Here is a 24,063-nt window from a genome sequence, read left to right as displayed (position 1 = left end):
TCCACCTCGGTAGCATTAGTAGGAACGCAGATTATTTGAATGGCTGTAAATTGAAAGGGGAATGTGTAAGGAGATTTGGGTGTCCTCACGCACCTGTCGCTGGAAGTAAGTGTGAAGTTTCAGTAGGCAATGAAGAGGCCAAACTGTATCTTGGCCTTCATAGCAAAAGGATAGGAGTACAGGAACAAGGATGTCTTGTTACAATTATACAGGGCATTGGTGAGACCACACCTGAAAAATTAAGTGCAGTTTTGGTCTGCATATCTGAGGAAGATACCCTTACCATAGGGGAAGTGCATCGAAGGTTTACCAAATTGATTCCTGGGATGACAGAACTGACATATGAGGAGAGATTGAGTCAGTTGAGGTCATATTCTCTAGAATTTGGGAGAATGAGGGGATCTCATAGAAACCTATAAAATTCTAACAGGACTAACAGGACAGGGTAGATGCAGGAAGGATGTTCCTGTCAATGGGGAAGTCCAGAGTCAGGGGTCATGGTTTCAGGATAAGGGATAAATCGTTTTGGTCTAAGATGAGGAGAAATTGCTCCAGCCAGAGAATAATGAGCCTGTGGAATTCATTACCACAGAAAGCAGTTGAGGCCAAAACATTTCGTGTTTTTAAGAAGGAGTTAGATATAGCTATTGTGGCTAAAGGGATGAAGGGATATGGAGGTGGGGGGCGTTGGATTAAGGTATCGAGCTTGATGATTAGGCGTGATCATATTAAATGGCCAAGAAGGCTCAAGGTATTGAAAGGCCTACTCCTGCTCCTATCGTCAATGTTACTTTGTTTCTGTGAAGGTGATGAATATACAAGAAGGTGTTGATAAGCTTACACAGTGGGTGATGAATTGTGTTATGGACCAGATTAAATCCCATCCAAATATATTAGAAGATAGCCTAGAAAATAACATTTTCTTAATTTAAAGACAACTGCAAGGCATTGTGTTCTAGATGCAATTTTATTGGTCAAACTACTTGAATTTAAACGAAACCCACTATTTTTACACTGAAGTTAAAATACAGACAAAATGAAAATAAAAGAATTGGCTTAACTGTAACTCATCAAAATGCTTAATGAAGTAATGTATATATTAACTACTACTAATTAACTGTTTATCCAATCCAATAAAGTAACATTCAAGAAAAAGCTGGACAGAGCTCTTAAAGATAGTGGAATTAAGGGTTATGGGGATAAGGCAGGAACAGGATACTGATTGCGGATGATCAGCCATGATCATAATGAATAATGGTACTGGCTCGAAGGGCCGAATGGCCTACTCCTGCACCTATTGTCTATTGTCTAACATCACATAAACACACCGTTGGCAAAGGCAACATCAGTAAAATACATTGTCTCACGTACAATTCTAGCAGCAGGAAGAGAACCCCAGCTTTAAGCTATTACAGAGACAGGAATAAGAATTTCCACATCCAGCTTCAAGAACCCAGCAACTACAGAAAGCTAAAACTAACAACCCTGGTTCTGGGGGAGCTTGATCCCACCCATTCAGGCTGTATCTATGGTTCCAATGTTTTAAAAAACCAAAGACTGCACAAGCAGTTTACTTTATTAGCAATGAGCAGACTGCTCGGTATCTCTGCCTGAATCTCTTTTCATAAAAAATCTAGGTTAAAATATAATTCTCAAAATCATAGTATTGTCACAATTGTCAAAAAGAATTTAAATGTAGGAAATTGTGAGGTGGTGCGTTTTGTTTTTAAGAGTAAAGAGGTAACATATTGTTAAGATAATAAGCATCTAAATGGGAAGAAGGAGTGAAAGACCGTGGAGTTCACATGCATAATGTTTAAAAGTAGCAAAGCAGAATAATAAAGTCAAACAAAAAACATTACTGTGACTCATTTCTAGTTGGAAAGAATTAAAAAAGAGATCTAACTCTAAATTGATACCAAATCTTGGTTTGACAATTCTTGGAGTATTGCATGGTTCTGTTTTCCATATTACAAAAAGGATGCAGGGGTTTTGGAAAATGCCCAAAAACGATTCACAAAGGAGATACTAGAACTGAGGGCACATTTTATCGGGAATGGGGGAACAGGCTGGAGCCCTGTCCTCTAGAAAACAGAAGTCTGACAGCTGGCATGAAAGAAGTTATCATGGCAATGAAAATGTTTAATGGGGTTGGATATAGCACAGAAGCTTCCATATGTGGGCAATCCAAAACTAGGAGGCTGTAAAAATCATATAATCACTAATAAATTTAAGAAGGAATTCAAGAGAAACTTTCTTGCCCAAAGGGAAGTCCAAATGTGGAACAACCAGAAGTAATCAATGTAAATAGCACAGATGCATTAAGAGGCAACTGGATTAACATGTCAGAGGGGAAGGTGATAAGGGTACATTGATTTACATTCTTTACTCAGAGAGTCGTAAGGGTATGGAACGCTTTGCCTGCAACGGAAGTAGATTCGCCAACTTTAAGTACATTTAAGTCGTCATTGGACAAGCATATGGACGTACATGGAATAGTGTAGGTTAGATGGACTTCAGATTGGTATGACAGGGCGGCACAACATCGAGGGCTGAAGGCCCTGTACTGTGCTGTAATGTTCTATGTTCTATGATGGTGAAGTAATGCAGGACAAGATTTGTGTGCCACATAAGCAAGCTGAGGCAAATGGCCAGTTTCTAAAAAAAGAGACAAATTTGAATTTCTATAGTGCCTTTCACAACCACGGGATCTCTCAAAATGCTTTGCATTTGAGATACTTTGAGGTACTTTTTAGAAATGCAGTTGCTGCAATATAGGCAATGCAAAACAATATGGAAACTCCCACAAGCACCAATGTGCTAATAGCCAATAATCCCGTTTTCCTGACATTGACCGCAAGTTAAAAATCCGTCCGGATACTGGGATAATTCTTCTTCGAATTGGTGCCATAGATAGAGTCTCATGTTCGCTTATCACTGGGTTCGCAGGCAGTGATGAGAGAAGAGGAGATGTAAAATTCCTTAGATAACCTTTCCACCATACTCTCATCTGGTTCCAACCTTTCTACAATTTTATGGGAGGACAATCAAGGCCTAGGGAGTTTGCATGTCCTTGCTAAAGTTGAGGCCCATAAGTAGCCGGCTAACGACGACCTAAGGCCCATTCCTTGCCCAGACTCAATTTTCAGGCTGACTGGCTAGCAGGAGGAGTTTCAGGAAAAATCCCAGAAAGTGCTCAGTCTTAGGGTGGGAAAGAGGGTGGTTGGGAAAGTGATGAAGTCTTCACCAGTGTCCTCATTCCAACATTGGACAAGGCCCCACGATGTTTCCCTCCCAGTCCCTTCATCAACAACTCAGCCCAGCTGATCTCACCTCCCTCCCTTGTCCCAGCTTGAGATCCTTACATTCCCAAGGCCTCATGCAGTCTCAGCCTTGTCCACTGTAGATACTGGTATCCTGATTGTGGGAGCAGGAGTCCCATCTCAGCTCCAGCTTCTCAGAGCTATTAGAGGTGCCTATGGATTCACCTACAGCTCTTTGGGTTGGGAAACTCTAACATCCTAAAAGCTCTGCCTGTGGGATCTCTCTCTTCCAACTGAGCAGGCAGATGGGACCTCAGTTTAAAGTCTAATCCAATATACAGCAAAGCATCCCTCAATACTGGACCTAGGTAGCTCCATTAAGTTTGGATTTAAGCCGTAGCATTAAATCATGCAACTGCTGACAGAAAGGGCAAGTGTTACAAACCAACATCTCCACACCTTGAAAACTGACAAGCTGAAGAAGACAAAAGAAGAAGAGGCTGGTTCCAGAAGCTGAGAATAAACGAAGGGAATATATTTCTGCAGATATTTCTGTTAGTTCAGGGTAACATCGGTTGACTTGCACCGTCTAGAATGAGTTGAGCAGATTCTGCAGATAAACATCATTTGCACTGAACAACGTGCCTGTGAATTTCAGGTTCATTATGTACTGCCATCACCTGGGGTTGGGGCTACTTTCAGGAAGGGGAGGAGCTGAAATCCTTTGTGAGGAAAACAGAGTTAGAAGGATTTTGTGATTGTAATGTCTATCTTTTTAGCTTTGTTTCTTATTTTCCTATACCATGTAAATCTGTAATGTAGTGTAACTCTTTTCTTTGTTTTCTATTATATTTGTACCTAAGATTTGTATCTCGGTACGTTGTACCAAAGATGGTGCGTTTTTTGCTAACATTACACACTTTTCACTGTACTCCCATTCTTTTGTAATCTGAGTACATTTGACAATAAACCTAATTCAATTCAACTCACTGTCCTTACTGACTGGGTTGCTGAGCCAATGTATAACATCTGTCTTGGTTGTATCTACCATTAAATGTACAATCTAAAACTCACAATCAACCACAATTTGCCTGCTAATTTACATGTAACTCATTGTTTCTGGATGAAAGGATGTAAGATAGAAAATACTTCATTCAGATTTTATTGTCATGGGTGCTCAAACCTGGGGAATACAGTGAAAAGTGTATAATTTCACCACACATGGTGCCATCTTACATACAAAGGTACCTAGGTACAAAAAACTTAGGTACAAAGGAGTGAAAGAAACAAAGTTTAAAAATTTAAGCATCACCTTCACAGAATGAGTAGAGAGGTTAGAAATAAGTTAATGGTTAACATTAAAGTCCTTTATAATGTAAACTAGAAAAATAAAGGAATAAAGTTAATCAATAAAATCTAAATCTATGTCTAAAAAAACTCATGTTTACTTTGCCACCTCAAATATAGGAGAATTTAGTGTCTATATTCTTTCGCAAAATAAATGGGATTAAAAACCCATCTCCTATTTTCAAAAAAAATTGTTACTAGTCTCTACCAAGATCAGAACACACCATATGTCATGCGTTTTTAATTTTGCTGTTTTTGCTGATTTTGGGTTGGAAAGTATTTGGTTGGGCTCCAGAGTTGACAATTTAATGAACTGAACAACAAATTCTTCAAATTGTCAATGTCCATCCACACTGGCCCTTTGCCAAATGTAAAATATGTTTGGCAGATGTTGTTCATATCTCTGTCCACCAAATAGAAGGTTGTTACAATTTCTAATAACAGAAAAGACAATGAAATTAAACAAGTTGCAAGACAAATGTAGATTAAAAACATTTTAAAAATCAATAGTTTTTCCCAGGTTTATTAAATTCTAAATTTGAACATTTTCTGCAGACTAGAAGGATAGATGAATTACAAGAGTTTAAAGGGGTATGGGCTAAATGCTGGCAAAATTGGACAAGGCCAGGTAGATGGGATGGACTGAAGGGTCTGTTTCTGTGCTGTATATCTCTATAATTTCATATCTATAATCTTTAAGTTACAACAAAAGATTGGCCGATTGGGTAGTAGATCCCAGAAACACCAATGGCCAGCAATGGTCAGGACTGGGTCTACAAACAGTCCCCAAATTCTCAGACTCAACAATCAAGATGAGGCAAGAGAGGGGAGAGTGCTGGAGTCTCAGAGCAAGGAAGGGAAATGAGGACTATCTAGGGCGAGGAGAGAAGTTGGCTCTTTGATGGACCTGTAGAGAAGCAGGATAGATGTGGAGGTGGGATTGCACGATCTAGAGTTGGGGCTCTGGAGAACAGTGTCCTTTCATCCTTGAGCCCTGACCAGGGGTGACCTGCCAAGCTTCTCCCTGCTTGGATCACTTCCCATCAGGCTCAAAATTGAGACCAGTCTGAAAGCAGCTAATAATTGGTCACTTGCAAGCTTCAATTGGTTTGATTGATCTTGGCATTCCCCTCATCGTCCTTCCCCCCCATTCTTCTCCATCCCTCCCACACTCCCAGATCAAAGGAGGCTACAAAGGGACAAAAACAAAGTTGCTGGAAAAGCTCAGCAGGTCTGGCAGCACCTGTTAAGGAGATTCTGAGTTCTGAGGAAGGGTCACCGGACCCGAAACATTAACTCTGTTTTCTCCTTCACACATGCTGCCAGACCTGCTGAACTTTTCCATCAACTTTGTTTTTGTTCCTGATTTACAGCATCCGCAGTTCTTTTGGTTTTTATTAGGGTAGGAAGGGAATTTTACAGCCCTTTGTCCCACACTGCGCCCCCCCCCCCCCAGCAAACTACCTCTAAACACTCCAGACAGGAATCGTTAAAATCTGGCCATTAATCCTTTAGTTGCAGCCAGACTTGAGGGCTATTCCCAGCATTTTCCCTTTTTATTTGGATACTTTTAAGATAAAACATCATCTGATTTCCAAATCTGATCTTCGAGAACTGGTTGCCTGTGAAGGATTGATCAGAATCAAAGATAACATAGAAAGTAAATTTATAAGTCCCAAAATAGATGATATAACATAAATATATCCCCACTTGCATATTCACTAGCAATGTCTTTCCAGCACTATACAAATATATTAACCAGGAACCAACTGACTTAACTTGGCAGTAACTTGAAAATTCTATTTGCAACATCAAATTAATGTTTAAAGCTTAGCTCTAGAAATGCACCTACTTATTTGATTTTAACCTGCATCAATGAATGTTATTATTTACCAACAACAGCACTTTTGGTATAATCCAGTCAGCAGGACGTTTTTTCTTATTTATTCTTTTGCGGCATTTGGGTATCACTGGCAAAGGGTGGCATTTGTGGCCCATTCCTAATTGTCCTCGAACACAGTGGCTTGCCAAGCCATTTCAAAGGGTCGTTTAAAGTCAACCACCCTGTTGTGGCCCTGGGACGACTTGTAGCCAGACCAGGGAAGGATGGCTGATTTTCTTCACAAAAGGACATTAGTGAGCCAAATAGGTTTTAACAACAACAAAAATTGGCACTTGACATGCATTAACTAGACTAGCTTTTAATCCCAGAGTTATTGGTGGAATTTAAGTTCAACTGGATATTCAAAGGGACTCGAATCCTTAGCCCCAGATCCAAGGCCCTTCAAATACACCAATATTATTGCTACACCAATGGCCACTTTAGGGCTAGGTAGCAATTGGGATGTGTGTCCAGTGGTGTGAGAAGTGGTCCATCGTTGCATGCATTTATAGAATGGAAAATCCCACATGTTCCAGCTCCACATTCAAGGTAAGAAGTTTATAAGAAACTTGGGCTTTTGTGGCAACCTGAGCAGTCCCCATTAAGAAGGCTGGTCATGCCATTTATAGAGCTGGTTTTCTTCAGCATTGGCAGCTAGAGCCTGTTGTATTCCAGTGTCACCTCTTGGGAAGAAGAAGGAAGTATTATTCATACCACACAAATGGCAGGCAATGACCATCTCCCACAAGAAAGGATCTAACCACTGCTCTTTGACATTCAATGACATCATCATCACTGGTTCCCCCACCATCAACATCCTAGGGGTTATCATTGACTAGAAAGTCAAGCCGACTTATAAATACTCTTGTTACAAGAGCAAGTCAGAGCATAGGAACCTTGCAGTGAGTAATTCACCTCCTGATTCCCTGAAGCCTGATCACCATCTACAAGGCACAAGTCATGACTATGATAGAATACTCCCCATTTGCCTGGACGAGTGCAGTTCCAACAATATTCAAGAAGCTTCACACCATCGAGGACAAAGAAGCCCACTTGACTGCACCACATCGTGATTTGCAGCATCTGCAGTTCTTTCGGTTTTTATTGCATCACAGTCACTGGGTCAAAATCCTGGAACTGGTGTCTCGACACCCCAGAGATTGCAGGAAAGCAGGTAACTCACCACCACCTTCTCAGGTGCAATTGAGGGATGGACTGCATATACTGGCCACGTCAGAAATGCCCACATGCCATGAAGAGATAGAGAAAGAAGTGTCCTTTTGCAGAGCAGCTGGTAACTCCTCAGATTTCTGTATGCAATGAGCAGCCACTGCCCATTCTCCACGCAGCTACTGAAAAGCTGGGTCCCAAGCAAGAAACCTCGAGAGTTTTTAAGTGTTGGGTTGTGTGAGTCTAGTACTTATCATCATTTGTACATTACTGGCTGAGCCCAGATAAAGCAGAGCTTCTATCTCAAAAAGAGACCTGTTCAGACACTTCTCCATGACCATCACATTCTGAGGTGGGGGTTTGAACTCTGGCTTTCTAGCCTAACAGTAGGGTCACTCCCACTGCATCAAAAGGCCTTTGGAAAAGCAGGGTTTCAATGTGCTCCATCATCCCATCATCAAGCTAGAAAACAGCATTGGGAGAGCTGTCATTGTGGGAGATGGTCAGTTTGCAGAGTCTGGCATCAAACATGGAAACATCCAGAAGAGAAGAGAATGTTAGAGATGGAGCATGTGAGGACGAAGCATGGAGTGAACTGGAAGTGTGTGAATGAAATTCTCCAAATTGACGTAGGTGCAAAGAGAAGAAGCCTCAGGCAGAGGGCCTGAGAAATACTGGAACAATTATGCTTTCTTCATTCTATAACAGCACAGGCATAGCTGGTTACTGTGCAGGTTTCCATGACAACTCTTTTGTCCCAAGGGAGTGAGCAAAGTTAAAAGAGTTGATCTAAACCCAGAGACGTTCAGCCAGAAGGAAGAAGATGAATGAAGACTAGCTGGGCATTGTTTAAAGGAAGTAGTCGAGATCACAGATGTCATTCTGAGGAAAGGTGAGAGACTCAACTCCCTTCAAGATCAGCCTGTCATAATTTTATATGTGAGATCACACACAAGTCACCCGGCTGTGCATGAGCACTGAAGAAACTGAGATCCCTCAAATACAAGGATGGTGTTCCTTTAAACCAAGACTTAACACGCAAAAGTAATAGTTCAGTTCACAGACTAAATGCACAAACTGTACTTTTCAACCTAAATGACCTTCAATATCCACAACACTGCATTCTATTGCTTGTAACCGATACGTGTATTTAAGTGTCAGAAATCAAGTATTTCTACAATAGACTTAAACTCAAAGTTGATTCGTGAAAAGTAAAGATCATAAGCGATAACAATAGCACAGATTTCTGTTTGTAATCACAATTATTCAAAATAAATGTAAATAGTAGATCTCCAATGGCATTGTTCAAGGATTGTCCCACAGATTAAGGGCAGTTTCCGATGTTAGAAACCTACAAGAACTTTATCACGACGGTCAATCATTTATTGTTATTGTGCAATAAAGCTATCAGAGCAGTAAAGCACAGACTGACTCAAGGTAAATATATCATTCCCCCCGTTTGAGTATTGCAAGAGTCCAAGTGAAAGCTACAACTCACATCTCTGTTACACACAGAGGAAATTCCTTATCAGCAGCTGGGAATCAGCGGAAAATAAAATGCCACTGATGCTGCAAATCTGAAATAAAAACAGGAAATGCTGGGAACATTCATCAGGAAAGCAGAATGTAGGAGTTAATATTTCAGGTCAATGAACTTTCATCAAAATTTCAGCACCCTACATCTGGGAGCGATCTCAATCTTCAGTCAGGTTCCAAAGTGCAGAGCTGCCTCAGTGAAATTTCTTGCAGTTAAATGACTCATTTTGTGACTGGTTTCTGAAGAAGGGTGTAGGCCTGAAACATCAGCTTTCCTGCTCCTCTGATGCTGCTTGGCCAGCTGTGTTCATCCAGCTCCACACCTTGTTATCTCATTTTGTGACCGGTTTGGTCATACAGTCAGGCAGCTCAGAAGAGACGCATGGAGACTATTTTTTCCTATCTACACCAGACCCACTTTAGCCCTTGGCCCATTGCTTCGATTGCTATGACATTTCAAGTGACCAGCTACATACCTTTTCAGTGTCTCCCTCTTCCACTACCCTCCCAGACAGTGCATTCTAGACTCCCACCACTCTCTGGCCAATACACTTTTTCCTCAAATCCTCCTGCCCTTTGCCTTAAAATAATGCCAACTTGTTACTGACTTCAACTGAGGGTAACAATTGGTTCCACCCTGTTCAGGCCCCTCATAATATTATACACCTTTATCACGGCCCCCTTCTTACTCCCCTGTTCTAAAGAAAACAGTCCAAGCCCATCCAGCATCATTTCATAGATAAAATACTCCAGCGCACGCAAATCCTGGTGAATCTCCCCTGCATCCACTCCCCCTACCCAGTGCAGTCATATCTTTCCTATAATGGGACAACCAGAACTGCACAGAGTACCCCAGCTGTGGCTTAAGGAGTAATTTGTACATCTCCAACGTAACCTGTTGCTCACATATTCGATGCCATGGCTGATAAAGGCAAGTACCCTGTATGCCTTCTTAACCACTGTATGGAGGCCTCTTGGCCTGGCACGGCAGTGTCTCAGCCCAGCATGCCACCCTACCTATCAGTATGGGTGGAAATTAGGAACAGCAAGGGAGCAGTCACCTCGTTAGGGGTTTACTACAGGCCCCCCAATAGCAGCAGGGAGATTGAAGAAAGCATAGGTCGGCAGATTTTGGAAAAGTGTGGACGTAGTAGGGTTGTTGTAATGGGTGACTTTAACTTTCCCAATATTGATTGGAACCTCCTTCGAGCAGAAGATTTGAATGGAGCTGTTTTTGTAAGGTGTGTTCAGGAGGGTTTCCTAACTCAGTACGTTGACAGCCCGACGAGGGGAGAGGCCATTCTAGACTTGGTGCTCGGAAACGAGCCGGGGCAGGTATCAGATCTTGTGGTGGGAGAGCATTTTGGTGATAGTGACCATAACTGCCTCACATTCTACATAGCTATGGAGAAGGAGAGGATTAGGCAAAATGGGAGGATATTTAATTGGGGAAGAGGAAACTATGATGCGATTAGACATGAGTTAGGAAGCATGGACTGGGAGCAATTGTTCCATGGTAAAGGCACTATAGACATGTGGAGACTGTTTAAGGAACAGTTGTTGCGAGTGATGAATAAATATGTCCCTCTGAGACAGGCAAGAAGGGGTAAGATAAAGGAACCTTGGATGACGAGAGCGGTGGAGCTTCTCGTCAAAAGGAAGAAGGTAGCTTACATAAGGAGGAGGAAGCTAGGGTCAAGCTCAGCTCTAGAGGATTACAGGCAGGCGAGGAAGGAGCTCAAAAATGTTCTGAGGAGAGCCACGAGGGGGCACGAGAAAGGCTTGGCAGAACGGATTAGGGAGAACACAAAGGCATTTTACACTTATGTGAGGAATAAGAGAATGGTCAAAGAAAGAGTAGGGCCGTTCAGGGATAGCATAGGGAACTTGTGTGTGGAGTCTGAGGAGGTAGGGGAAGCCCTAAATGAGTTTTTTTGCTTCTGTCTTTACGAAAGAAATGAACTTTGTAGTGAATGAAACCTTTGAAGAGCAGGTGTGCATGCTGGAATGGATAGAGATAGAGGAAGCTGATGTGCTGAAAATTTTGTCAAACATTAAGATTGACAAGTCGCCAGGCCCGGACCAGATTTTTCCTCGGCTGCTTTGGGAAGCGAGAAATGAAATTGCTTCGCCACTTGCGAAGATCTTTGCATCCTCGCTCTCAACTGGAGTCGTACCTGAGGACTGGAGAGAGGGAAATGTAATTCCTCTCTTCAAGAAAGGAAATAGGGAAATCCCCGGCAATTACAGACCAGTAATTCTCACGTCTGTCGTCTGCAAGGTGTTAGAAAGGATTCTGAGGGATAGGATCTATGACCATCTGGAAGAGCATGGCTTGATTAAATACAGTCAACATGGCTTTGTGAGGGGCAGGTCATGCCTCACAAACCTTATCAAGTTCTTTGAGGATGTGACTAGAAAAGTTGATGAGGGTTGAGCTGTGGATGTGGTGTATATGGACTTCAGTAAGGCATTTGATAAGGTTCCCCATGGTAGGCTCATTCAGAAGGTCAGGAGGAATGGGATACAGGGGAACTTGGCTGTCTGAATGCAGAATTGGCTGGCCAACAGAAGACAGCGAGTGGTAGTAGAAGGAAAATATTCTGCCTGGAAGTCAGTTGTGAGTGGGGTTCCACAGGGCTCTGTCCTTGGACCTCTACTGTTTGTAATTTTTATTAATGACTTGGATGAGGGGATTGAAGGATGGGTCAGCAAGTTTGCAGACGTCACGAAGGTTGGAGGTGTCGTTGACAGTATAGAGGGCTGTTGTAGGCTGCAGCAGGACATTGACAGGATGCAGAGATGGGCTGAGAGGTGGCAGATGGAGTTCAACCTGGATAAATGCGAGGTGATGCATTTTGGAAGGTCGAATTTGAAAGCTGAGTACAGGATTAAGGATAGGATTCTTGGCAGTGTGGAGGAACAGAGGGATCTTGGTGTGCAGATACATAGATCCCTTAAAATGGCCACCCAAGTGGACAGGGTTGTTAAAGCATATGGTGTTTTGGCTTTCATTAGCAGGGGGATTGAGTTTAAGAGTCTTGAGATCTTGTTGCAGCTCTATAAAACTTTGGTTAGACTGCGCTTGGAATACTGCATCCAGTTCTGGTCGCCCTATTGTAGGAAAGATGTGGATGCTTTGGAGAGGGTTCAGAGAAGGTTTACCAGGATGCTGCCTGGACTGGAGGGCTTATCTTATGAACAGAGGTTGACTGAGCTCGGACTTTTTTCATTGGAGAAAAGGAGGAGGAGGGGACCTAATTGAGGTATACAAGATCATGAGAGGCATAGATAGAGTTGATAGCCAGAGACTGTTTCCCAGGGCAGAAATGGCTAACACAAGGGGTCATAGTTTTAAGCTGGTTGGAGGAAAGTATAGAGGGGATGTCAGAGGCGGGTTCTTTACACAGAGAGTTGTGAGAACATGGAATGCGTTGCCAGCAGCAGTTGTGGAAGCAAGGTCATTGGGGACATTTAAGAGACTGCTGGACATGCATATGGTCACAGAAATTTGAGGGCGCAAACATGAGGATCAATGGTTGGCACAACATCGTGGGCTGAAGGGCCTGTTCTGTGCTGTACTGTTCTATGTTCTATGTTCTATTTAGAACAGGCAATGTAGTTTTCATATATTAATTTCTAAGATGCTATGTTGCCTTGGTGATGTGATCTCCGATGGAGTATGTCAACACGCTGTTGACAAAGAGGATTTATATTGCATTCAAGGAGAGCAGTTATATTGCATTATTTATTCAATGATGAACTGTTCAGAGTGAGAGGGCCCAGCTGATTGAAATATTTATGATACAATGAGTAATCAATGATATTAGACAGAGTTTGTTTGCATTCTGGTATTAACTAAAAGCTGGACTGAAGAGGAGGTGAAAGAGGAGGCATATCCAGCTTTATATTCATTGGCGATTTCCTGCACATGTCACTGCACTTACTTCTCCTTCTGCCATTCAGATATATTGTAAGCCCTCTTCCTATTTACTGGAGTAATGTATACAACTGGGGGTACTAAATTATAGGAAAGAGGTGAATGGAGATGATGCAGAAGTGACTTACCGGAGTTGTTCTAAGATTGAGAAACTTCAGTTAGGAGGATTAGATTGAAGAAGTTAGGACTGTTCTCCATGCAGAGAAGAAGGCAGTGAGATTGGATAGAGGTTTTCAAAATCATGAATAGGCTCGATAGAAGAGATAAGGGAGAAGCTGTTCCCACTTATAAAAAGAAGAAGAATGAGAAGGCGTAGATTTAAAGTGATGCGTGAAAGAAGCAAGGGTGATATAAGTTAAAAAAAAATGTTTTTCTCAGGAAATAGTCTGTATATGGAATGCACTGCTTGGAAATGGTGTAGAGCTAGGTGAATTGAGGCATTTAGTGGATGACTATTTGGATAGAAATAGCATAGAAGGGTACCTGGTAAAGCAGAAGATTCGCGTTAGTTAACGATATTTGTTTGTAGATCTGGTTATGACCCAATCGACTGAATGGCCTCCTTCCACTCCATGACAATTCTGTGATTCTCTGTGATTATCTTCTTGCGAGCTAGAGGCTTCTCTGTGGAACCCAAGAGTCTGACTGCTAACGCTTACCACAGGCACCCAGCCTAAAACCACAAACAACTAATGCAGTGCAATCCTGGTCCTCATGTCACAAAGACTAACAGCTGGGGCTGAGATAACAGGGGAGTACCACACAGACAGCATTCCATTAATTAGACCTACAAGCCAAATCAATTATTGTCTCTTCTCAGTTAGTTTATTTTGAAAACCATTTTGGCATTTGGTTATGACATTTGATTCATAATAAATCGAATAAATCTTTGACTCCTTGGGACTGACTTCTGCAAACAGATAAGAAACCCTGCAACTAGAACTATCAGCCAAGATCCAGGGGCAGTGTAATACAGGAAGGGCCCAGTTCAGTAGATGCCACATGGACCATCATCCCGTCAAGGATAAAAGATTGGCCTCTCTAAGTGCCGGACCAATGAATAAACCATCAGCTTGGCAGTGCCATGATAAGTGGTGATCACACCAGGAGGAGGAAGAGGAAGGCACCTCCTAGTCAAGGAACCAATGTGAGAGCTAGGAAGTCAAGAACTACACAGGTACTCCTTGCTGATCAGTGGTGGTAATCTTCCATCATGGGCATGAGACAACTTCTGATGAAGGGTCTAGGCCCGAAATGTCAGCTTTTGTGCTCCTAAGATGTTGCTTAGCCTGCTGTGTTCATCCAGCCTCACACTTTGTTATCATGGATTCTCTAGCATCTGCAGTTCCCATTATCTCTCGATTCCACTGCTACCAACAGGTTTTGGTACGCGGAGATATCTCTGTGGATTATGGAGTGCCATAAAGGAAGGGATATGCTCCCCCAATCACTCAACCACCACCAGTGCTGGAAAGCTGATAGCAGGCAGTTAGAATTTAAATGCTACTCTTCCCGTACCATAGACATTCATCTTGATGCCACTGATATGCTAATTGGTGGGAGGTGACTCTTAGTTGGGCACCCAATGAGTGGCTGCGCTCCCAAGGTTCCTGCTGCTGGCAATGTTCTGCAGCAATGCAAAGATTCCAGGCTCCCCTCCAACACTCTGCACCACCACATTACCAGCCCCTGGTCTTCTGGCTGGAAGGAATTCACATGGGGTCACATATTTGTGGCAATGACACCACTTTCATCACAACATGTGCCATGTTAGCAGGTATAGAACTGAAAGAGACACTCACTTTCAGAAATGAGAACTAAAGATAGGAATAAAGAAAAGAAGAGACGGAAAGATTTATCCAAAAGGATGAAGGCAGGGAGAAGGAGAAAGAAAGGCCGAGAGAGAGAGTGAGGGAGGGAGGAGAGGAGGGGCCTTTTACCAGCTCATGACATCCCAAGCTACTTTATAACCAATGAAATGTAGGATGGCCATTGCTGAAGATATTCTGGTCATGTTTTGTACATAACAGTGGAACAAGCAAAGCCCATTCCATTTAAGTGTGTTGCTTGAGAGGACTACTGAAACCTCTTACTCAGATACTCTTCCCTTGTGTGACAGACAAAAGGCAGGGAACTGACTCGGAATTTAATTAAACAAACCTTTCTTTATATCCCTTTAGGTACCAATATTCAATGTAAAACATATTTGTTGTAACATTTGCTTCTTCATCTAACGTAACCTCAACTTTAATTCACTTTACCTTAACTTTAACCTAATTCACATTTAACCCTAATTTTAACTGTAACTCTATAAGTTTGGCTTGAAATAAGTATTACTCTGACTCGAGTGAAGTCACCAACTTTGCTGTCAGTATAGATTTGGCTTCATTGTTCTCCGTCTTCTCGGAAGATGACTTCAGGCCACACGCTTCTCTAATATTGTCTTGAAGGCTCACTCCTGAGAAATCCTTTGTTCTGCTAACTTTTATCCCAAAAAATGCACGCTGTTCTAGAAACTTGACTGGCACTCAGTCAATGAATTGGCTAAACCTGATCACACCTTTCAATTCCAGTCAATAGAGTTTATTGGTAACCAACTCCCAATCATTTATATTAAGTTGTAAACAGCCTTATACCATACCCCATATAAGGTAATATGCTGCCAGTATGTCTAGAGATAGCTATAAAATTTCAGAAATTGTAAGAACTGCAGATGCTGGAGTCAGCATAACACAGTGTGAAGCTGGAAGTACACAGCAGGCCAGGCAGCATCAGAGGAGCAGGAAAGCTGATGTTTTGGTTCAGGACCCTTCTCCGGTCCTGACCTGAAACGTCAACTTTCCTGTTCCTCTGATACTGCCTGGCCTGCTGTGTTCATCCAACTCCACATTGTGTTATCCATAATTATAAAGCCTGCCTCATTTAGCTAACACAGGAAATTGCAAGAAACAGGTCACAACATGTCCTGGCTGCAGTTTTAACGGAGCTCAGAGTTTAAACTAGCTTGACCAAAATTCCCAGCATGTTTGATTTTCGTTTTTGAACAGTCTAGCAGCCATTTGTGCTGTTGGCCACCTGCCCACTGATTGGTTCATTGATGTATAATGGCTGCAGTAATCACCTGACCACAGACTGAGGCAAGATTTGGGAGACCCATATCTCCCAAATATATAAAGCCACCCACACTGAAGTTACCAGTTTTATCTAAAAACTTAGAAATTAGGCAAAGTCAAGCAATACACATCTCCTGTTTAATTCACATGTATGATAATCTCATACATCCAGAGATGCAAGGCTTGCCTGCCATTTAACCAGCTTGGAAAGACAATGGAGCTAGAGTCTGAAATACATAGCGAGCTATACTTTAAGAATTGCTCTTGAGTGAAAAATAAATAAGTTGTGATACAAAGAGTTGGAATCCGCTGTCTCCATGTCTTTTTCTCTCAGCATTTGGAAATATAACTCCTGGTAAAATAGCACAGTGCGTGTGTGTGTGTGTGTGTGTGTGTGTGTGTGTGTGTGTGTGTGTGTGTGTGTGTGTGTGTGTGTGTGTGTGTGTGTGTGTGTGTGTGTGTGTGTGTGTGTATGCGCGCGCACGCGCGCGTTTGTTTGATCTCACAGTTTCTTTAATTTTTCTCAGAGTTGGTGAGTAAAAACTAGTTTTCTCCTGTACTGAAGAAAACCTTGCGAATTGACTCCTTAATTTTCCAACAAGCTATATTTAATTGAAGTGTGAAAGCTGCCTTCTAAAAACAAATAATAAATATTTATTACAATTGACCAGAAGGGGTTAAAAATAAAGGAGATGATCCCCCTTCTTCACCTGGTTGAGACAATATGTACACTGTAATACACCAATTGTCGCCAGAGGTTGTTATGAGCCACAATGCTCTGATGACTTAAGTATTGTTGACAAGACTGGGATTGCATCAGAACGCCTCATTGTGTAAGTAACCTACCCAACCAATCGCCTATATAAACTTCTAAGGTTGTTAAAGATATACACTCCTCAAAGGGTTAGTGAACAAGGAGTTACGGAATCCTGGGGAGTTTCAGACTGGCACATCGTTTCCAAGCTGCCACAATTGTGAAAAATAGTCATTTCCTTCTCGGTGAATGGTCTTACCTTTCAAATTACAATCAGACTACACATCAACATGGACAATGTTCCAGAAAGCCTTAACAGAACACTGATCAGAACTGCATGTTTGGTAAGGGGAGAATGAGCAAAACTCCATGACCCAGCTCCTGCTGACAGTCATTTTCCCATAAACAGCTTCTGCCAATAATAACATGTCTGGTGGGACTGACCCATGATCTTCATCACAACTGCGTCAAAGCTATAATCTCCCAATATAAACAGTTCAAAGCAGATGTTGAACAGAACATTCACTCAGTGTTTTAAGCCTGCACAATGTGAAGTTTGAGAGATAATGCAGTTGGAGATGGGCAGCTTCAAATCAGTATTTTCAAAGGAAGTATCTGATCAGAAAAACAAAATGATGGACACACTATTATACCACATGCCGGAGAAAGGAAACATTATTCTCGAAATAGAAATCATCTGGAAAGAGTTAGCCTTATCAAACTATTCTCGGGTGGGGAGGGTGGTGAGTTATGTACACTTTTATTTCTGTTACATGTGTTTCTGAAACATTTAAGATCCTGGGCATTATGACAGGGTTGATGTCAAAAGCATGTTTCCTGTTACTGTTGAGTCTAGGACTTGGTGTTGTCACCGATTAAGAATAAGGGATCACCCATTTAAAAAGGAGACAAGGTGATTTTTTTTGGTCTCAGAGGTAATTATTGGAATTTTCTCCCCGAAGATATGGGGGCAAATCAGACTCCTGGAATATTTTTAAGGCAGAGGTAGATACAGTCTTATAATAATAGAACATTACAGCACAGTACAGGCCCTTCGGCCCTCGATGTTGTGCCGACCTGTCATACCGATCTCAAGCCCATCTAACCTACACTATTCCATGTACGTCCATATGCTTATCCAATGACGACTTAAATGTGCCTAAAGTTGGTGAATCTACTACCATTGCAGGCAAAGCGTTCCATTCCCTTACTACTCTCTGAGTAAAGAAACCACCTCTGACATCTGTCCTCTCTCTTTCACCCCTCAATTTAAAGCTATGCCCCCTCGTACTCACTGTCACCAATCTAGGAAAAAGGCTCTCCCTATCCACCCTATCTAACCCTCTGATTATCTTATATGTCTCAATTAAGTCACCTCTCAACCTTCTTCTCTCTAACGAAAACAGCCTCAAGTCCCTTAGCCTTTCCTTGTAAGACCTTCCCTCCATACCAGGCAACATTCAAGTAAATCTCCTCTGCATCCTTTCCAAAGCTTCCACATCCTTCTTATAATGCGGTGACCAGAACTGTACACAATACTCCAAGTGCGGCCGCACCAGAGTTTTGTACAGCTTCACCATAACCTCTTGGTTCCGGAACTCGATCCCTCTATTAATAAAAGCTAAAACACTGTATGCCTTCTTAACAGCCCTGTCAACCTGGGTGGCAACTTTCAAGGATCTGTGTACATGGACACCGAGATCTCTCTGCTCATCTACACTGCTAAGAATCTTATCATTAGCCCAGTACTTTGCCTTCAGGTTACTCCTACCAAAGTGCATCACCTCACACTTGTCTGCATTAAACTCCATTTGCCACCTCTCAGCCCAGCTCTGCAGCTTATTTATGTCTCTCTGCAACCTACAGCATCCTTCGTCATTATCCACAACTCGACCGACCTTAGTGTCGTCTGCAAATTTACTAACCCATCCTTCTACGCCCTCATCCAGGTAATTTATAAAAATGACAAACAGCAGTGGACCCAACACCGACCCTTGCGGTACACCACTAGTAACTGGTCTCCAGGATGAACATTTCCCATCAACTACCACCCTCTGTCTTCTTCAGCAAGCCAATTTCCAATCCAAACTGCTACATCTGCCACAATCCCATTCCTCCGGATTTTGTACAATAGCCTACTGTGGGGAACCTTATCGAACGCCTTGCTGAAATCCATATACACCACATCAACCGGTTTACTCTCATCTACCTGTTTGGTCACCTTCTCAAAGAACTCAATAAGGTTTGTGAGGCACGACCTTCCCTTCACAAAACCATGCTGACTATCCCTAGTCAATTTATTCTTTTCTAGATGATTATAAATCCTATCCCTTATAATCTTTTCCAACACTTTACCAACAACTGAGGCAAGGCTCACTGGTCTATAATTACCAGGGTTGTCTCTACTCCTCTTCTTGAACAGGGGAACCACATTTGCTATCCTCCAGTCATCTGGCACTATTCCTGTAGACAATGATGAGTTAAAGATCAATGCCAAAGGCTCGGCAATCTCCTCCCTGGCTTCCCAGAGGATCCTAGGATAAATCCCATCCGGCCCAGGGGACTTATCTATCTTCACCCTCTGTAGGATTTCTAATACCTCTTGTGAACCTCAATCCCACCTAGTCTAGTAGCCTGTATCTCAGTATTCTCAACAACATTGTCATTTTCTCGAGTGAATACTGTTGAAAAATATTCATTTAGTGCTACCCCTACCTCATCTGATTTCACACACAACTTCCCACTACTATCCTTGATTGGCCCTAATCTTACTTTCATCATTCTTTTATTCCTTAAATACCTATAGAAAGCCTTAGGGTTTACCCTGATCCTATCCGCCAACAACTTCTCATGTCTCCTCCTGGCTCTTCTGAGCTCTCTTTTTAGGTCTTTCCTGGCTACCTCGTAGCCCTCAAGAGCCCTACCTGAGCCTTCACATCTCATCCTAACATAAGCCTTCTTCTTCCTCTTGACCAGAGATTCCACCTCCGTCGTAAACTACGGCTCCCGCGCTCTACAGCTTCCTCCCTGCCTGACAGGTACATACTTATCTAGGACACACAGGAGCTTTTCCTTGAATAAGCTCCACATTTCTAATGTGCCCATCCCCTGCCGTTTCCTTCCCCATCCTATGCTCCCTAAATCTTGCCTAATCTCATTGTAATTGCCTTTCCCCCAGCTATAAGTCTTGCCCAGTGGTATAAACCTATCCCTTTCCATCACTAAAGTAAACATAACAGAATTGTGATCGCTATCACCAAAGTGCTCACCTACCTCCAAATCTAACACCTGGCCGGGCTCATTACCCATTACCAAATCTAATGTGGCTTTGCCCCTTGTTGGCCTATCCACATACTGTGTCAAGAAGCCCTCCTGCACACACTGGACAAAAACTGACCCATCTATAGTACTCGAACTATAGTGTTCCCAGTCAATATTTGGAAAGTTGAAGTCCCCCATGACAACTACCCTGTGTCTCTCACTCCTATCGAGAATCATCTTTGCTATCCTTTCCTCTACATCTCTGGAACTATTCAGAGGCCTATAGAAAATTCCCAACAGGGTGACCTCTCCTTTCCTGTTTCTAACCTCAGCCCATACTACCTCAGTTGACGAGTCCCCAAACATCCTTTCTGCAAGTGCAATACTGTCCTTGACCAACAATGCCACACCTCTGCCCCTTTTACCATCTTCTCTGTTCTTACTGAAACATCTAAATCCCGGTACCTGCAACACCCATTCCTGTCCCTGCTCTATCCATGTCTCCGAAATGGCCACAACATCGAAGTCCCGCTGCAAGTTCACCCACCTTATTCCGGACGCTCCTGGCGTTGAAGTAGACAAACTTCAAACCAACTTCTTGCTTGCCGGTGCCATCTTGCGTCCCTGAAACTTTATTTTGGCCCTCCCTACTCTCAACCTTTTCAATACTTGAACTACAATTTTGGTTCCCATCCCCCTGCTGAATTAATTTAAACCCACCCGAATAGCCTTAGCAAATTTCCCCCCAGGATATCGGTACCCCTCTGGTTCAGGTGAAGACCATCTTGTTGTAGAGGTCCCAACTACCCCAGAAAGAGCCCCAATTATCCAAGAATCCAAAACCCTCCCTCCTGCACCATCCCTGTAGCCACTTGTTCAACTCCTCTCTCTCCCTATTCCTCGCCTCACTAGCACGTGGCACGGGCAACAAACCAGAGACAACAACTCTGTTTGTCCTAGCTCTTAGCTTCCATCCTAGCTCCCTGAATTTCTGCCTTAAATCCCCATCTCTCTTCCTACCTATGTCGTTGGTGCCAATGTGGACCACAACTTGGGTCTGCTCCCCCTCCCCCTTAAGGATCCCAAAAACACGATCAGAGACATCACACAGCCTGGCACCTGGGAGGCAGCACACCAACTGTGAGTCTCTCTCGTCCCCACAGAACCTCTTATCTGTTCCCCCTAACTATGGAGTCCCCAATGACTACTGCTCTGCTCCTCCTCCCTCTTCCCTTCTGAGCAGCAGGGACAGACTCTGTGTCAGAGACCTGTGCTCCACTGCTTGAAAAGCAATGAGGTGAAAGATTATTGAGGGTGGACATATGTGTGGATTTGAGGTCACAATCAGAACTGTATGATGTTATTAAATAGCAGCACAGTTTTGAAAGTCTGAATGTGCTAGTCCTGCTCCATGTCCTTATGCCTGTACGTGTTTTGTTTTCATCTTCTTTCAAAACCAAAGGCTTGTATACAACTTATCCAAGTATCTATCCATGGTTCAGAAGGATCTTCTGAAAAATAATCTCCCGCATGATTATTCATCAAAAGAAAGAGAACAGAACCTCGTCAAATACTTAAACACTTTGTACTATAGCTTTCAAAGTGATTTGGACTCACTTCCAAAATCATCAGTTTAGGAAATTTTCTCTAAACTTCAAACAATTAGTACAACATTTATGCAGAATGCATTAATACTTGCTCCAAAACTTACAATTAGAAGCAAATGAGTGCTACAGATAATCGGGACAGCTCAGTGAAAAGTTCTGAGACAATTGTATTACTGGTCAAAAAAAATGAGGAGAATATTAAATCATAAATTCATGTACAAAAACATAGCCAGCGGATATAAGCCTGATATGTCCGATGTTTTCCCATTTTCAGAAATATGTATCTTGCAGAGTACAAGCTTGATTTCATGATTAAATGTTCTGTTTATGCCTCTAAATTATGACCTTAACACTTGTGCCAAAGTTTCTAAAATGTCGACTGGCTAATATTTTGCACTAAATCAGAAGAAAAATCCATGCACTGTGATGTGAAGCAACGAAAGACATAAAAGGGAAGATGAAGGGCGAGGTGAGTTTGAGTGGACACAGTGCGTAAACTTCTCCATAAACTGAAAAAATAAAAGTTTACTTGGAGATACAGATGCTGAAGTTTTCCTTTTAATCGCAAATCTTTAAGGCAGTAGTTCCACCAGATTTCGCACACACACTCATAAAACTGTAAGATGTCTTTGCAGTAGAATCTCATGTGTATTCACTTTGAGTAGACACTACCTAAATTCTATGCAAGCAAAACTATTCTATTAATGTCCATCAAGGAGTTCTTAATCCTAGCCCTTTCCTGAATTTTCATTTTTGTTGCATTTCCTTTGCTCCATTTTTTCTGAAAACACTGTTTATGAATGTGGTTTCCCAGCAACACACTGCCTTGCATTATCTGACCCGAATAATTATCTATTAAACAACGATCACTGAAGAAACAGGACAGTTTGCCCTGGCCTTGTCCTCGTACGATTTTCCCTGCAGGAGCCGCAGTTAGGAACCAAAGCAGAGTTTTCCATAACCAAGGAAAACCTCTCTATGCAGCAAGTGGTAATAAACTGAAACTCACCATCTATGAAGATGGCGGCAGTGAAGAACATAAATGACTCCAAGAGGAAATTAAATGGATATTTAATTATACACTTATAGAGCTACAGGGGTAATAATAGGGGGTAAGAACAAACGGGACATGTGAATTAGGAGTAGGCCATTTGGCCATATGAACTCGTTCCCACTTATCTTTAATTAATTCATGTCACTGCCTAGTCCAGCACTTATACCCCAACTCTACTTGCCCTGGAGAATTTTATGGTGAGCTGCCTTCTTGAACTGCTGCAGTCCTATTAGAGAGAGAATTACAGGATTTTAAACCAGCTACAGTGACACCTCCCAGTCGCGAACCATTTCAACTCCCCCTCTCATTCTTTAGATGACACGTCCATCATGGGCCTCCTGCAGTGCCACACTGATGCCACCCGAAGGTTGCAGGAACAGCAACTCATATTCCGCTTGGGAACCCTGCAGCCCAATGGTATCAATGTGGACTTCACCAGCTTCAAAATCTCCCCTTCCCCCACCGCATCCCAAAACCAGCCCCGTTCGTCCCCTCCCCCCACTGCACCACACAACCAGCCCAGCTCTTCCCCTCCCCCCAATGCATCCCAAAACCAGCCCAACCTGTCTCTGCCTCCCTAACCTGTTCTTCCTCTCACCCATCCCTTCCTCCCACCTTAAGCTGCACCTCCATCTCCTACCTACTAACCTCATCCCACCTCCTTGACCTGTCCATCTTCCCTGGACTGACCTATCCCCTCCCTACCTCCTCACCTATACTCTCCTCTCCACCTATCTTCTTTTCTCTCTATCTTCGGTCCGCCTCCCCCTCTCTCCCTATTTATTCCAGAATCCTCACCCCATCCCCCTCTCTGATGAAGGGTCTAGACCCGAAACGTCAGCTTTTGTGCTCCTGAGATGCTGCTTGGCCTGCTGTGTTCATCCAGCTCCACACTTTATTATCTTACAGTGAAGGAAAGACTACCAAGTCAGGATGGTGAGTCATTTTAGAGGTCAACGTGCATACTGTGGCGTTTCCATGCATTTGTTGCTGTTGTCCTCCTCGGTGGGAGAGGTCGCGGATTTGGAAAGTGCTATTGGAAGACCTTTGGTAAGTTACTGAACTGCATCTTGTCAATGGTACACACTGCTTCACATCAGTGATGAAGGAATTGAATGTGAAGATGGCAAATGGGT

The sequence above is a fragment of the Stegostoma tigrinum genome, chromosome 17, assembly GCF_030684315.1.
Source record: "Stegostoma tigrinum isolate sSteTig4 chromosome 17, sSteTig4.hap1, whole genome shotgun sequence".
Taxonomy (NCBI): Eukaryota; Metazoa; Chordata; class Chondrichthyes; order Orectolobiformes; family Stegostomatidae; genus Stegostoma; species Stegostoma tigrinum.
Note: the sequence above shows the minus strand (reverse complement) of the source record.